Raw genomic sequence first — 16,474 nt, 5'->3', positions numbered from 1 at the left:
ATAATGGCAGGGAAGAGAAGAATGGCATAAAGGTCTTTCACAGGAAACGGGAAACATTAGTTTTGAATGGGGACTAACTGAAACAAGGCAACACATCTCACTTTATATGGGCAGTGGTTGCAGGAAGATACATAGTTTTAGAGATATAACCCAGAGGACAAGAAGAAAAGGCACAAAGATATCATGCATGTAGATACTGAAGCCATATTTTAAAATAGCAAGGATGGTTATATATAATTAGTTTCACATGGCAGAAAAGCAAGGTACTAGATTTCAGTTGCCGAGTAGAAGTCAGGTGGTATTAGTTGACTTTGGAAGAAGTGGTCTGTGATACAGGGTCTCTAATATTTTACGTACTTGGGGCACAAGGAGTATGCTGGAAAACTAGAATATGTGGGGAAATTTGGTCCCAACCAATAGACTTTGTTTAAAGCTGATTTTCGAAACACAAGAGAAAAACACTTCAAATTTAGTACTCCATATGATCACTGATTATTTTCAATGGATATCAAAAATTAATATTAAATGCAAAATCCATTTATATGCTGTATGAGAAAATGTATTCATCATTTTGTTAACATTTGTTTCATTATTACACAGTGCAGGGCTGACCATGATTATGAAATAGCTATCAAGCATTTAGTGACAATTGTTATCATATAATGTGATGAATGTGCCGCTTTCTTATAACTTTCTGAGTATACTGGCCAGAGATCTTCTCTAATTCTATTATCTCCAACGTTTCAGAGCAAGAATAAAGCTAAGTGAAGGTTTTTTACAACAGTAATTATGAAAATATGGAAGATAATACATACATTAATATAACTGTATTGCATTGAAATTTTCTTAGAGGTTCAGCATATATTGCCTCTCCCTCCCCTTCTACCTCACCTGGCAGTCTTAACATAAACTTCTCTGCTAAATTAACTTTCAATGAGAATGTTTCAAATGAGGGTTCAAAACCATTATGCCAGAAATAAAATTACCATTATTTTCTTTTTTTTTTTTTTTTTTTTTTTTTTTTTTTTGAGACGGAGTCTCGCGCTGTGTCACACAGGCTGGAGTGCAGTGGCGCGTTCTCGGCTCACTGCAAGCTCCGCCTCCCAGGTTCAGGCCATTCTCCTGCCTCAGCCTCCGAGTAGCTGGGACTACAGGCGCCCGCCACCACGCCCGGCTAGTTTTTTTGTATTTTTAGTAGAGACGGGGTTTCACCGTGTTAGCCAGGATGGTCTCGATCTCCTGACCTCGTGATCCGCCCGCCTCGGCCTCCCAAAGTGCTGGGATTACAGGCTTGAGCCACCGCGCCCGGCCCCACCATTATTTTCTAATATTAACTGTTTTACTCTTTTGAAACACATCCTATTAGATATTGCAATTTCATTATTGTTCTTGTGTAAAAATATCCAATTTTATCTTTGAGACAGTGTCTTCCTATGTTACACAGGCTGGAGTGCAGTGGCCTGCTCAGGGCTCACTGCAACCTTGACCTCTTGTGTTCAAGTGATCGTCCCACCCCAGCCACTTCAGTAGCTGGGACTACAGGCGCATGCCACAGGCTGGCTAATTTTTTAAATTTTCTGTACAGATGGGGTCTCACTATGTTGCCCAGGGTGGTCTCAAACTCCTTGGCTCAAGTAATCTGCCTGCCTTGGCCTCCTAATGTGCTGTGATTACAGGCATGAGCCACCACACCCGACCACAAAATATGAAGCATGTGTTGAATGCATACTGTGTACTCAACAATGTAGAATAATACATCTTAAAATACACAGCATATATTGGATATATTGGAAAGCAATTTTAAAACTGTAACACATGATTTTTTCTATATGCGTGAAAATATTTTTATTTATTCTTTTATTTCAAAATTTTTGTTTTATTCTACATTTTATCATATATATTTTAAAATAATTTTAGCATTTTTAACCCATTTAAACTTACCATTTACTTAGAATTTAAAACGTATGTATATACTCTGCATTTCTGAGAAGTTAATCTCTTGGGTAATAGATCAGTTAATGAGACTTTTGTAATACAAGAAAGGTACTTCACTGTTACACACATCCACACTTACACACAATCTTTGATCCCTTTCATACTATAATTAATGAATTGTGTGTAATGACATGTTTAACACAATGAATATCTCTATTTAACTCTTCCCAACTCCAAAAGCAAATCTAAGATCTCATATCATTTAAAAGAAAGTTCACCATACTTTATAAAATAATTCAAAGTTATTTTACTTTTTTCCACTTGAATTGAGAAAAAACTGATTTGTCTTTTCTTTCATTATTAATGTTGTGTCACTAAAATTATTTCACAAAACTTAAAGTAATCAAGCTTATATATGTAAAATGCAAACAAAATTACTCATCCACACCAACACCACCAGAACAAAATATTCAAAGAGGTTTTGTTTTTTATTGTGTTTTTGTCTTCGAATTACAAATGCCGGCTTATACACATCTAGTATGCAGGTTTACGTGCATATAGAAACATAAGAATTCACACAGATGGTAATTTTTAAGGTATAATAAACAGATATATGAATATAAGCACAGTTGGATTTCCAACTGTGATATTACAACTTTTGGTTAAAATCCCTTATTTGTATCTCCTTTATGTCCATTTTTTAGCAATCTAATTACTCACCTAGTCATGGATGTGGCTTAAAGACAGTGTGGACTGGTTTTATGTATCAAACAAATTGTAAATAATCTACAAGTATCTTAAAGTCCTGAGCAAAAGCAGCTATTAAAGTACCACCTGGCTATGCAACTCAAGAACTATGTATTTCCTGGGTAAGTGTGTATTTGTCTTTTTTTTTTTTTTAAACATTAAGTACCATCATAGACAGACTTTCACAGTATTAATTTTGGGAAAGTTTATCACTTTTTATATAGCAACATTTAAATGATCTGTTATAGGAACAAACTATTCATAAGGGAAAAAGAAAATTCTAATAAAATAATTATAGAAATAACTATTACAAATCCATTGTGTATAGAAAAATCTAAAAGTAATAGATAACACACAATTTCTATCTTTTCTTTCCATGTAATATTGATTAAAAATTGTTAGCGATGATCACTCATAAATTCTATAGCAAAGCCAACTCTTAACGTTTCATTTTCTTTTTTTTTTTTTTCTCTTTGTGGTATTGGAAATCAAACTCATACAGCAGAAGGATAATGTGCCCATAATATGACATGATGTACTGAAAATATGTTATTACATTTCTAATGATATGCTTTTCCAAGCTGTCTTTATTATGCCATGGAGAGTCCTGCTCTTAGAGAATGCATCTGTGGAAGTGGATAGGTCATTCTAATAGCCTTCAAATTTTAGATTTGTAGATTATAGTGGTAATATTAATACATCTCCTCTATCAAGCTGAAACAAACAAACAATAAAACTAAGCAGCAAGAAAAAAAACAGCATTTACAATAGAACTAGTCATTTCTCTCTGTGTCTCTTTATCTTTCTCATGTACTTTTACAATTAAAAATAGCTATATTCATTACATAATATGATGCATTATTTTAAATATTTTAAATACATATAAAATTAATATATGTCTGTAATCCCAGCACTTTGGGAGGCCGAGATGGGCGGATCACGAGGTCAGGAGATCGAGACCATCCTGGCTAACACGGTGAAACCCCGTCTCTACTAAGAAATACAAAAAACTAGCCGGGCGAGGTGGCGGGCGCCTGTAGTCCCAGCTACTCGGGAGGCTGAGGCCGGAAAATGGCGTGAACCCGGGAGGCGGAGCTTGCAGTGAGCTGAGATCCGGCCACTGCACTCCAGCCTGGGCTACAGAGCGAGACTCCGTCTCAAAAAAAAAAAAAAAAAAAAAAAAAAAAAATTAATATATGTATATAATAATTTGGCATAGCATAAAATCTACTTTTCAAAGTAATACAAAGACATTTTTGTGCTGATTATTGAGCTATTTTCTTTCTGTGTAATGCCCGTCTGTTAACACTGTTGATGCTGAGGTGAGGATTCTTTTTTTTTCTTTTCTTTTTTTTTTGCTATTGACAGAGACAGAAAATCTGGAGGGTTTGAGTGACCATAACATTTGCTCACTACTCTCTTAGCTTCACCCTAGTGCCATGAATAGTTAGTAAAAATGGCAGCAGTTTTTTTCAGCTTTCTGTTTATTTTTTCCTGTACTTCTAGCCAGCCTCAGTACAACCCTTTTTCTGCATTAGCACTAGTGAGCAAGGTCCTTGTCCTGAGAGGTTTAAGTTCAGTCTCCACATGGGCACTCCTCTCAGCTGCTCAGAAAACAGCACTTGCTGTTTTCTACTCCTAGCTCTGAGACCTGTAACTGTTAGACCACTTTCCCAATTTAGAATCTAGATTCTAATAACCCCAGTCTCTTCCTTTTGTTCCCTGAACCCTAGATGCACAAGCTATTTTCTGAAGTCATTGCCTTTTGTTGCCTCAACGTTTCTACTTGCTTTTCTTTAATTTCAATTTTTAAAATTATCATATTATTTTCTATCTACATTATTTTCTATGTCTGACTGGATTTGTAGAGAGTTGGAAAGAGAGTCTCTCCAGCCCTTGTAACAGGCGATGGCTGAACAAGCTGAGCTACAGAGACTTCTCTGGACACATGGGAGAACTGAGGTTGTAGGGCAAAAAACAATGCTGAAATCTGCAGGGAGAGAGATGCTTGTAAAGAAAAACATATTAAGAGCATAGGATAATCTCAGACAGCCAGTCACTGGACACCACATGAATTGATAAAAAGATTCAGGAAGAGATGATTAATAAGTTGCTAAATATTAGGTGTGGATTAGCGTAAAAATGCGAAGTTGCTAGGGGTCATATTTCTAGGGGATTTACATGCTCTTGCAAACTCTTCCCCTAAGAAATTTTCCAGGTTTTCACAGAAATAATCATGAAATCCTAGTAACATTTCTCCAGAAAGCTTAGCTCTGGCTAAGGAAGCAAAACATTGCCACTATCAGAACTCTACCCAGACTCATATTCCCTGCTGTCAAAAAGAAAATTGCTATGATCCTTGTCAAAAATGACAAGAAAGTCTTTATTCGGAGCTATTTATTAAGACTTTATCAGGACTATTAAAACAAGAGAGAACAAAAGAATTCGTCTCCACTGAAACAAAAGTGGAAGGATTTTTAAACATTGGATAAGCAAATAGAAAAGATCTGGAGGATTTTAGAGGGAAGGTTGCTCAATGTGATTGTGTTATTTTTGATTGCTAATTGGTGCTTACAGAAGTTAGGCTCCTAACCTCCAAGAGAAACTGGGGGATAAAGTTACTACCTTTGTTGATGGTTACATTTCAAAGAAATGCCTTCTAGATCCTTGAAAACATGTTCCTGGGTTATAAAACTGGCAAGAGTCTGGGAGATTTAGATCTCAAAGGAGAAAAAAAGAATTTACAGTTGCAAGTTTTCTAAACTAAATTCTCTAAAAAAAGGGGGGGTGGTCAGGGACCTACAGTCAGAAAGAGAACTGTTTAAAGTTTAGACAAACTGAGGAGAGCTTAAGGCAATCTTGGCCATTACGGTCTTCCCTGCATGAAACGAAAAATTATTCCTCTAAAAGAAGACAAGCAAGACACTTTCTCTCTGCATTAATACAATTTCCCCCAAAAATGTCCATGCAAGGGAAAAGCTATGCTTGTTTTTAAGTCTCAACAATGTTTACGTTAGACTGTTTCATAAAAAATATTTGACTTCCAAGAAAAAAAAGCAAGGCACATAAAGCACAGTCTGAAGAGACAAAGCATTCATCAAACCAGACTGAAAGATGATACAAATCTGAACTATCAGAGAGAGAAATTAAAATAGTCAAGATTAATATGCTAAAAGCTATAAAACAAAAAAGTAGACAACATGCAACATCAGAGACGTATTTTTATCATAGAGAAGGAAATTTAAAAAATGAATCAAATGGGAATGTCAGAAATAAAAACAAACAAACACAAAGAAACTGCACAAGATTGAAAATAAAGAACATTTTTGACAGGATCATTAGAGGATTTGACATCATGGAGAAAAATATTAGAGATATGAAAGTTAGATCAACAGAAATTACACAAACAGATAAAATGAAAAAAAAGTGGGAAAAAAAACAACACATTCAAGATATGTATATCAAACTGTATAATATATGTATAATTGGAACTCCAGAAAAGAAGAAATGTGAGCAGAAAAAATGTTTAATAAATAGTGGCCAAAAATGTTTTCTAAATTATTGATGTATTTCAGATTATATGTTTAAATGTCAGAAAACACCAAAGAAGAAAAATTTCAAAAAAAACATAAACAGAAATAAACAAACTAAAACCTAAGCATGTCACTTTCAATCAGATGAAAATCAACAAAAGAAAATACTGAAGGCAAACAAAGAAAGAAAAACATATTACCCAGAGAAAAATAAATGTTAATGAAACAAATCCAAATACAAACCCAAGAAGCCTTGAGCAAGAGGTTCCAAGGCAGTCCAAGGTTCCATACATTTTAGGAGACAGGAGTTACAGGCAAAGACATAAATACATACATGGTAAGTATAGATTGGTTGGACCTGAAAAGGTGTGACATCTCATCTCAAAGTGGAGAACTTACAAGTCAAAGGTGGGTTTGGGGATTCTTTAGCTGCTAATTGGTTGAGAAAGTTGAGCTTTTGTTTAAAGACTTGAAGTCAGGGCTGGGCGGGGTGGCTCACCCCTGTAATCCCAGCACTTTGGGAGGCTGAGGCAGTGGATCATGAGGCCAGGTAATCGAGACCATCCTGACTAACATGGTGAAACCCTGTGTCTACTAAAAATACAGAAAATTATCCAGGCATGGTGGTGGGCAGTAGTCCCAGCTACTTGGGGGGCTGAGGCAGGAGAATGGCGTGAACCCGGGAGGCAGAGCTTGCAGTGAGCCAAGATCACACCACTGCACTCCAGCCGAGGTGAAAGAGCGAGACTCTGTCTCAAAAAAAAAAAAAAAAAAAAAAAAAGACTTGAAGTCAGTAGAAAGGAATGCTTGAGTTGAGATAAGGCAAGTTGTGGGGGTCAAGGCACTTGTTATGTAGATGAAGCCTTATAGGTAACAGCCCTCAGGGAGAGCAGAGATAAATGTCTCTTTTCAGACCTTGAAAGTGTCAGGTTCTCAGTTAATCTTTCCTAGATCCCAGAAAGCTCTAGAAAAGGAAGACCTCGTTGCATTATTGGAGAGTCTCTACAGATTCAAATGCAAACTTCCCCCACAAATAGCAGTTTTACAGGGCTATTTCAAATAAATATGTTTTGGAGTAACATATTTTAATTTCTTTCAGGGTCTGCTGTCTGTCATGTGATGCTATACTGGGGTCAGGTTGAAAAGTAAGCCACATTATACCATGCTAATTAAAACAAAAAACAAAAAAGGACAACAGTAACAACAAAAACCTTTTATGAAATTTTACAGTTTGTAAAGCATGACTGAACCCATGCCTTGCATGACTTTAGGTCATGTTTATAATTTTGATATATTACTGTCACAAACAGTCTGTTTTGTCAGTCTTATGATCTCTATTTTAATTGTAATGTTTGTCAGTTGTGCCTAAACTCTGAAAAGAGGGGAGTGTAATGAAGTGTATCTAACCTGCCTTTCAGTCCTGGCCAGGAATTCAGTTTTTCAGGCTACTGCATGGTTCTTTTGGCCAAGAGGGTGTCTGTTCAGTCAGTTGGGAGGCTTAGGGTTTTCTCTTTGGTTTACATAAGCTTAGGACTACAGCAGTCTTCTTGTTCAGGAATCACTCAAGTAAGATGACAAAGTAACAAGTTTAAGTGCTTAAGAAAAAAACCCTGCAATCCAGAATTGCATACTTAGTGAAAATATTTTGAACAAAAAAAAGATGGAGAAATAAAGATTTTCTCAGACAAGCAAAAACTGAGGAAATCTATTGGCAGCAGAAGGATACCTTTTACTACAAGAGTAGAAGGAAGTTCCTTGGACCAAAAAAAAAAAAAAAAAAAAAAGAACAATATATTCAGAAAACTGGATTATAAAATATGATTATTTTTCTTAATTTTTTGAAATTTTTCTAAGCAAATACTGTGTGAACCATAAATATCTGAGACAGGTCTCCATCAATTTAGGAAGTTTATTTTGCCAAAGTTAAAGATGCACACCCATGACACAGCCTCAAGAGGTCCTGATGACATGTGTCCAAGGTGATCAGGGCACAACTTAGTTTTATACATTTTAGGGATACATGAGACATCAATCAATATATGTAACATGAATATTGGTTCCATCTGAAAAGGTGGTACAACTGGAAGTGAAATTGTGGGGGGCTTCTAAGCCATAGGTCGGTGAGAGACAAATGGTTGCATTCTTCTGAGTTTCGGATTAGCCTTTCCAAAGGAGGCAATCAGATATTCATTTATCTCAGTGAGCAGAGGGATGACTTTGAGTTCTGTCTGTCCTTTGTCCACAAGGAAATTCCTCATGAGGAAGGTATGTTGCTTTTTTTTATCTTAGTAGTTATCTTTTTTAGGAATAGAATGGGAGGCAGGTTTGCCCTAAGCAGCTCCCAGCTTGACTCTTCTCTTTGGCTTAGTGATTTTGGGGTCCAAGGGCTTATTATTTTTTGATAACTGTTTAAAACAAAAATTATAGCAGTATATTTTGTGTTTATAGCATATGTAAAAGTGAAAAGTATGAAAAATTTTAAAGAGGAGAGAGGAAAAGAGAATATATTTTTATAAAGATCTTACCTTACTGATGAAGTATAGACACAGATTATTTAAAAATGTATATTGTAAGCCAGGGGCAACCACTAAACGGTTTTCTAAAAGAGAAAATATTAATACATCAATAGAGAAGAGAAAATTGAATAATAAAAAATGTTCATGTAAACCCAGAGAAGGCAGACAAAGAAGATAAAACAAAGAACAGTTGGAAGCAAAGAAAAAAATGCCTGGCAAGATGCTGAAATGGGATAGTTCCTTTGACCCCTTTATGGGACTCACAAAAATCTTGACTCATTTCCTCAGCTCACAGCTCTCAACCCCTTGCAGGAGAAGGAGCATGCAGGTGAATGAGTGCAGAGACTAGGAGGAGTGCTTCAGGGCAACCCTCAGGAGCAGAACTCAACGTGGACCTGCAGCAGCATCTATGGGTTGCCTGCAACCCCAAGAGCCCAAGAGGATATGTGTTACAGCGTGCTTTCTTAGCTTTGCCATCCATGGAGTTAAGAGTTAAACAGTGGAGGGTCAGTGTGTCAATGTTACAGTCTCTTGCACCCACACTGGGTCCTTGTTCTGCATCTGGGAAGAATCAAGTCAAGCACTGAAAGGTGTTGAATGTGAAGGATTTTACTGAGTGGTGGAAGTGGCTGTCAGCAGGATGGGGAGCTGGAAAGGGGACAGAGTGGGAAGTTGGTCTTCCCCTGGAGTTGGGCTGTCCCCAGCTGAACTCTTCTCTAAGGTCCCACCGTCAAGTCATCCTTCTGAAGTCAAGCTGCTTCTCTCTGACACCCAGCTGCCTCTTGTCTTCTCCCCTCTGTTGCTCTGCCACTCTGCTGCTCTGTCACTGGAATCTGGGTTTTTTTCGGGTAAAGGATGGGGAGCAGGATGGGCCAGAGTGGTTTTAGAAAAGGCAACATCCGGGCAGGAAAACAGGAATGCATGTTCTCACTTTGGGCCACCAGTCCAGGCTTAAGGATTTGGCTCTTGATGAGGACCACTCTATTCTACCCATATTTCCCTGCCTCCTGTTTGTCTCTTTAACTCTTTTAAAAAGGCACATCTAACTGCTATTGGAATATGGATGACAACCACTATTAGCTACTTCCTGCTGACAAGGTCATATTGTTTTGGGGAAAATGGCAGTCAGATTCCTCCCAGAGATCTACTCTACTGGTCCCTGGCAAAGGGAGCCATCGTCCAAGGCTCTGGTTGTCTGACCTTTTGGAATTTGATGACCTCTAGGCAAGATAGGAAAAAAATAAGTTTTACAAGGTTAAATATGCATGGGTTAAGTGTGTATTAAACAAGGGAAGAATCTAGTGCCAAAGATTACCAAAATAAGAATTGAAATATACTAACAACATTGTACCCCAAGATGTTTCACCCTGGTGAAAGAAATTAAAACTGATATGGGAGCAGTTAAGCTTTAGAAGAGTGATAACTGTTCTTGCCACATCTATATCAGTCAACAGGTATACCCTGGGAATTCTGGGGTTTGAGGACTTGCAAGGTGCCCATGAAAGCTTCTGCCTCTCTATCTCTATTATAAAAGACCAAAGTGGCCAATTTCAGGAGGTTCTCTAAAGTACTACCTGGTTCCAGGGCCTATTTCCACAGCTCCCTCCTAATATCAGGGCCTGCCTGAGTAATACATTTATTTTTTGAGCTTAATTGTCCTCCGACTGAATCAGGAGATAGAGAGGTGTGCTTTAACAAGGCCTCTCTCAGACTTTCCAGGAAGGCAGTGGGATTCTCATCCAATCCCTGGGTTTATCATGGATAGCTTGGTATAATTGAGAGGCATGGTCCTAGTCCTACGTAAGCCCTCCATTATGCAACTTAAAAGTGTCTCCTCTTCCATTTTTCCACCTCATCATTGGGATCCCATTTAGGGTCATCCACTGGTGCTGCTTCTCTTCCAGTTAGATAAAGTTTGGCCCCTTCCCCGATACTATATATGATACAAAGCTCATCCCCAAATCTCTCTGCCATTTGCAGAGAGGTCTGCTTCTCAGTGTTACTCAGGGTCTGATTCAAAAGTAACATATCTTTCCGGGAGAGTTTAAATACTTGAGTTAAATTCTGAAAAGCCTCTATATATCTGACAGGGTCATCTGAAAACTTGCCAAGATCCCTCTTAATTTGTCTTAAGTCCTGTAGAGGAAAAGGGAATTGGATGTCATTGAGGTCAAATTCACCAGGCATCTGTTGGAGGGGCAAGAGTCAGACTGGGTCTTACCTAGGGTGAGGATTTCCAGGAAGGGGCAAGCAAGAGAGAGAAACTAGATAGGGAGGACAGGGTGAACTTGGAGGAGCAGGGCTAGAGGGACATGGCTCACCCACCAGAGGTGCCTCTGGGGTTTTTTTTTTTCTTTAGTTCCTTAAGATTGCACCTTGCAGCCTCTCCTGAGATGGCCAGCAGAAGGGCTGCATCAATTCTACATTTTCAGTAAAGGTCTAGACTGCCCTGCAAGGTAATGAAAGCCTGTACATATGGGGCATCAGACCATTTGTGTTTGCGTTTACAGAGAAGGTGCAACTGCTGGATGGTATTGAAATAAATGGTTTCATCCTGAGGCCAAGCCAATCTTTCATACTTTGGCAAAACCTTTGTGCAGAGGGCTATGAAGCATGTTTCCTCCAGAGTCTCAGGGCCAAAGCAGTCTCAGTGATTCAATACACTTCAGAGGAGTATAAACTGGGGGTGGTGAAGATAGCTGGTTGCACATTCTGAAAGACAGGGAAACAGGCATTCCTCATTTCCCTTCCTTCTCTCAGTGAAAACTAGGGGTGCAAGGGAATGAGAAGGCAGGAGTCCCCACTTTCTCTTCTGTCTTTTTGTCCCTGAGTCTCAGCAGCCTTGACAGGTGCCACCCATGAGTGTCAATGCGGCTTGCACCCATGAAGCAGGAACGGACTAGAGAAAAGGAATTATCTGTATTAATATTATGCCTCCATCCTCCCTACTGTTAACAACTTTTGAGTTCCCTGGGCCTTATCTATGCCATGGAGCATGGTCTCCTTTCATGAAGTGAGGTTTGAGTTGGCAGGAAGTAGTCCTGCCCATTTACATTGTGCCTGTTGCCTGGCTTTGAATCCCTGAGATCTGGTTTTCCTTTCTAGGGCTGCAATCTGAAGTTTAGAATTGAGTTTGGGACAAAAAGTTGGCTCAAGGGGGTTCATGGATTCGTTTAGATTAAGTCCCAGACAGGGCTTTCCAAATTTGCAGTCATGAGCAAGCAGGGGTCTCTCCTCTGTTGCCTTCCCATCATAAGCAGAGTGCTGAGGTAGAAAAAGAACCCTCCCACTTAGAAAAGGAAAAAGAAAGCTTATAGTGCAAAAAGTTTGGGGGATGCTGTGGGAAGAACCCATAGCTCTGTCCAAATGGGTTTCTTTAATCACTGTATCCTTCTCCCAGTTCAGACCTAGTTGAACTCCTTGGCCTGGGGAGGAAAAGCTCTGTGTGCATGTAGCAGGAGGGGGTGGTGTGTGGGAGACACCGACCAACTGTCCGCACGGGTGATCCAGCCTCCGAGATTGCCCTGGGGCCTGGGCAGCATGTGCAGCTTACACCCACCCCACTTGGCCGTTGGGCACAGTGCACATGTGTGGCAGACATGCCCTGGCACCCAAGTTGGGAGGGGAGGGGATGAGAAAGGGAGCCGCTGTCTGCCCTGTGCACCTATGGCTGTTGGGGTGGCTGTGGGGATGGCACCTCTAAAAACAAATGAAAATCACATTGTTCTGAGTTGCATATCTGATTGCTGAAGCACTCATTCTACTTAATACCTCTGCAGTTTGCAGCAAATCCCTTAACATTATAAAGAATGGATAGGAGCCACTGCAAACTATGAGGGAAGGAAGGAAAGGTACTATAGGAAAATCTGGGAGTCCTGGCCAATTGTTCCAGTTGCCCTAGGACCTTGTCCTGGTCATACATGATGGCTAAAGCTTTGTGAAGGGAAACCAAGTCAACACTCCTTTCACCTAAAAGAAAGACAGAAGTGGCAGAAAGAGAGATCTGTCTCTTGGAAAAGTGTCAGACCTGTCTCTTGGAAAAGAGGGCCTGGGGTTTTTATGGGTACAGGATGGGGTTGGAACAGGCCGGGGTGGTTTTGGAAAAGGCAACATTTGTGAGGGAAAACAGGAATGCATGTTCTCAGTTTGGGCTGTGGGTCCAGGCTTGAGGGTGTGGCCCTTGCTGGGGACTCCCCTCTTCTACCCAATATTTTACCTCCTCCTGTCCATATCAATGCTACATTTCAATATAATTATGCTAAAGAGTACCTTAAATGTGCATGCTCTAAATACATTAGTTGAAACACAGATATTTTGAGATTAAATAAAAATGTAAGACTCACGTGTATGCAATCTACTAGAAATACATTTCAACTATAAAGACATAGAGATGTTAAATGCAAAAGATGGGGAAAGATACACCAAGCAAGCACTAATTGAAGAAATCTTGGGTAGCTATATTGATGTCATAAAAAGAAGACAGACAAGTAATATTATCAGGAATATTAAGGTATATTTCATACTGATAAAAGGGTCAACCTAGCGAAATCTCTATACACTTAACAGGAAAGATTCGAAATATATGAGACTAAAGCTAATATATCTGATAAAGAAACATGCAAATGGATAATCCTAGCTCAAAACATGAGCACATCTCTCTGAGCAGTTGATAAAATACATGGCAAAACATAGGTACAGCTAGAGATAAATTGTATAAGATTATCAACCAATATGTTGAATTGACATGAATAAAGGACTGTACCCCATAGCAGCTGAATATATATTATTTTTAAGTGTATGTGTAATCATAACCAAGATTTTTCTGGGCCATGAAAACGGGATATGTATTAAATTATAAAAATCAATGAAATAATTTATCAGAATATGAAATAATTAAACTAGAAATTAAAAATACCTGAAATATTCCAAAATATTTGGCAATTAAACAATACACTTTAAACAACCCAAGGTCAAGAAGGATATCTAATGAAAACTACAAAATGCTTTGAATTAAATAAAAATAAACACACAGCATATTGAAACACATTGTATGAATCAGTGCTTAAAAAGTGATTTATAACATTAAGTGCTTTATGTTAGGAAACAAGAAAGATTTCCAATTACTAAACAAAACTTTCTCCTTAAAAAATGAGAAAAGGGAGAACAAATTAATCCCAAAGGAAGCAGAAGGAAGAGGATAAAAATTAGAGTAGAAATAGATAAAACTGACAACAGAAAGAAATAGAGAAAATTAACAGAAAACTAATTATTAGAAAAGACAAATAAAATTGATATACATCTAGTGAGGCTGACTAACAATACCAACACGACCACTACCACAACCACCACCACCATCACCAACAAATATGTATTTTATGGTATCAGATTTGACAGAAGAAAAAGCACTACTGATCCCAAATATGCAAATACATGATAAGGAGATATAATGAACAACTCAGCTCCATGCTGGTAAACCTGAGAAGCTGGATGAAATATACCAAAACTTTGAACACATTCACTTCCAAAATGACATTCAAGAAATAAGAGAAAATTTGAAAAGACTTATACAATTAAACAAATGAAAACAGACAAATCTTCAACACCAAAGATTTTTAACTTTCAAAAAAATTCAAATATTTTAAAAATATTAAATATTTTTTATTTTTTCATATTAATGTATTTTATAATACATTAATATCAACATATTTTAACATAATATTTTAAATGTTATTAAATCAAATTCAGCAAAACATAAACTAAATAATATATTACAACCACTTGGGTTTTATTTGCAGAATGCAAAACAACTTCAACATTTGAAAATCAGATGAGTCATTCCTCTGATGATAGTTCACCATTTTAACAGACTAAAAATAATCACACACACATTTCAATTGATGAAGAAAAAGGATTTGGCAAAATTAAACGATCATTGATTTAAAAAAAAATCTCAGCAAATTAGGAATGAATGGAAATATCTTTAGCCTAAGAAAGGGAAATTAGCAAAAATAAACAAATATATAAAAAATCAAACACAATATATATCTCACATATTATACAAAAGTAAACCCCAAATAAATCATAGACTTAAATATATACATAAACCTAACAGCTTCTACCAAATAAAAAAATGGAATAAAAGGAGTTTTAAAAACCATGCTTCCAAGGAGAAATAGCTGGATCTAGGACTGCAGCCGAAAAACACAATATAAGAATGAAACATCTTATAGCAGTAAAAAATAAGGACATGATAAAATAATACATACATACATAAAGGGGCATGCCTGAAAGGCATGGATGGCAAACTGAAAGAGATCACAATTAACAATATTTGAACTACTTGAGCAAAAATAAATATTTATGAGTTCACATTGATATGAATAAATTAGCAAATGTGAGAAAGAACAAATCTTTCTTACAGAAAATTCTCCTAAAAATGTAGAAAGACTAGAAAATCATCTTTAGAAATCTACTGCAATGCTTGTTACATTCAAGATGCTTATTTATTAATGACTGTGATTGCTTTTAACATAGTTTTACAAATTCTTTAACATTCTTGTTTTAGCAGGTGAGGTTTAATTCCCGTCTTTTTGATTCTCAGTTGAACTCCTTTTATTATATATTAAGAGATTATGGAAGGGGAAAATGGTAATTTTACAGTGCACGATCCTAGTGGACATTACCTTACGAAATGATCAAGATTAACATCATCAGACTGTGTTGATATCATGTATCCCTGTTAAAAAGCTGTAAAAAGGTCCGTAACAATTTGTATCCTTCCAAAAATCATGACCCCAATCTAATCATGAGGAAATGTCAGACAAACCCAAATTGAGGAACATTTTACACAATAACTGACCAGTACTCCTCAAAAGTGTCAAGGTCATGAAAACAAGGAAACACTGACAACATGTTAAAAGTTGAAAGAGATTAAGGATCCATGGCTAAGGACCATGTGGTATTTTGCATAGGATCATGGAAGAGAAAAAAAAAAAATGACGTCAGTGGTGGGCAGGGAACAAAACTAATGAAATTTAAAAATAGTCGGTAGTTAGGTAACAGTGTTTTGTATCAATATTAATTTCTTAATTTTGATCAACACACGAGGGTTACATAGATGTTAACATGAGAAGAAGTTGGGTGAAGAATAAACAAAAACTCTTTGTACTATCATTACCATTTTTGCATAACTAAAATTATTTCAAAATGAAACCTAAAAAATGGAATTATTTCTGTTTTCCTGACTCAGTGAAATACTTGGTATTAGGTCTTGTTCAAATGATCAGACACTCCTAGATGGGATTCTGGGAAAATTTTTTACCTGTTGAGTTTTAATGCAGTGCTTATGTTCTCCCCTTTGGTCTCCGCCAGGGTGTCCTTCTAGTACTTCAAATGAGGAATGCTCTATTTTGCAACAGATAATCTGTATGTTAAATTTCTTAACATGGAAGTTTGACTGTTTGATGGAAAGCAGAACTGACAGGACCTAAACAAGAGAAAAGCTTGTCTTTCTCACATATCAGTCCAGATATCAGAAGTTAATGGCTGGATGTTTAAACCACTCGTCAGGCCAAAGACCTTTTAGCCTACTTCTGTTCATATCTACAGGGTTGCTCTTATTTTAATGGTACTGGAGAGGTTACCCTCCCATCCTGCTGTTTGCGCCAGAAATTGGGAAATAGGGAGAGATGAGGGCATGTCCTTCACCCTTAAGGTTATTACATAGATTTTGCAAAAAACATT

This window comes from Papio anubis, chromosome 19 (assembly GCF_008728515.1).
Source record: "Papio anubis isolate 15944 chromosome 19, Panubis1.0, whole genome shotgun sequence".
Lineage (NCBI taxonomy): Eukaryota > Metazoa > Chordata > Mammalia > Primates > Cercopithecidae > Papio > Papio anubis.
This window is presented reverse-complemented; position numbering follows the sequence as displayed.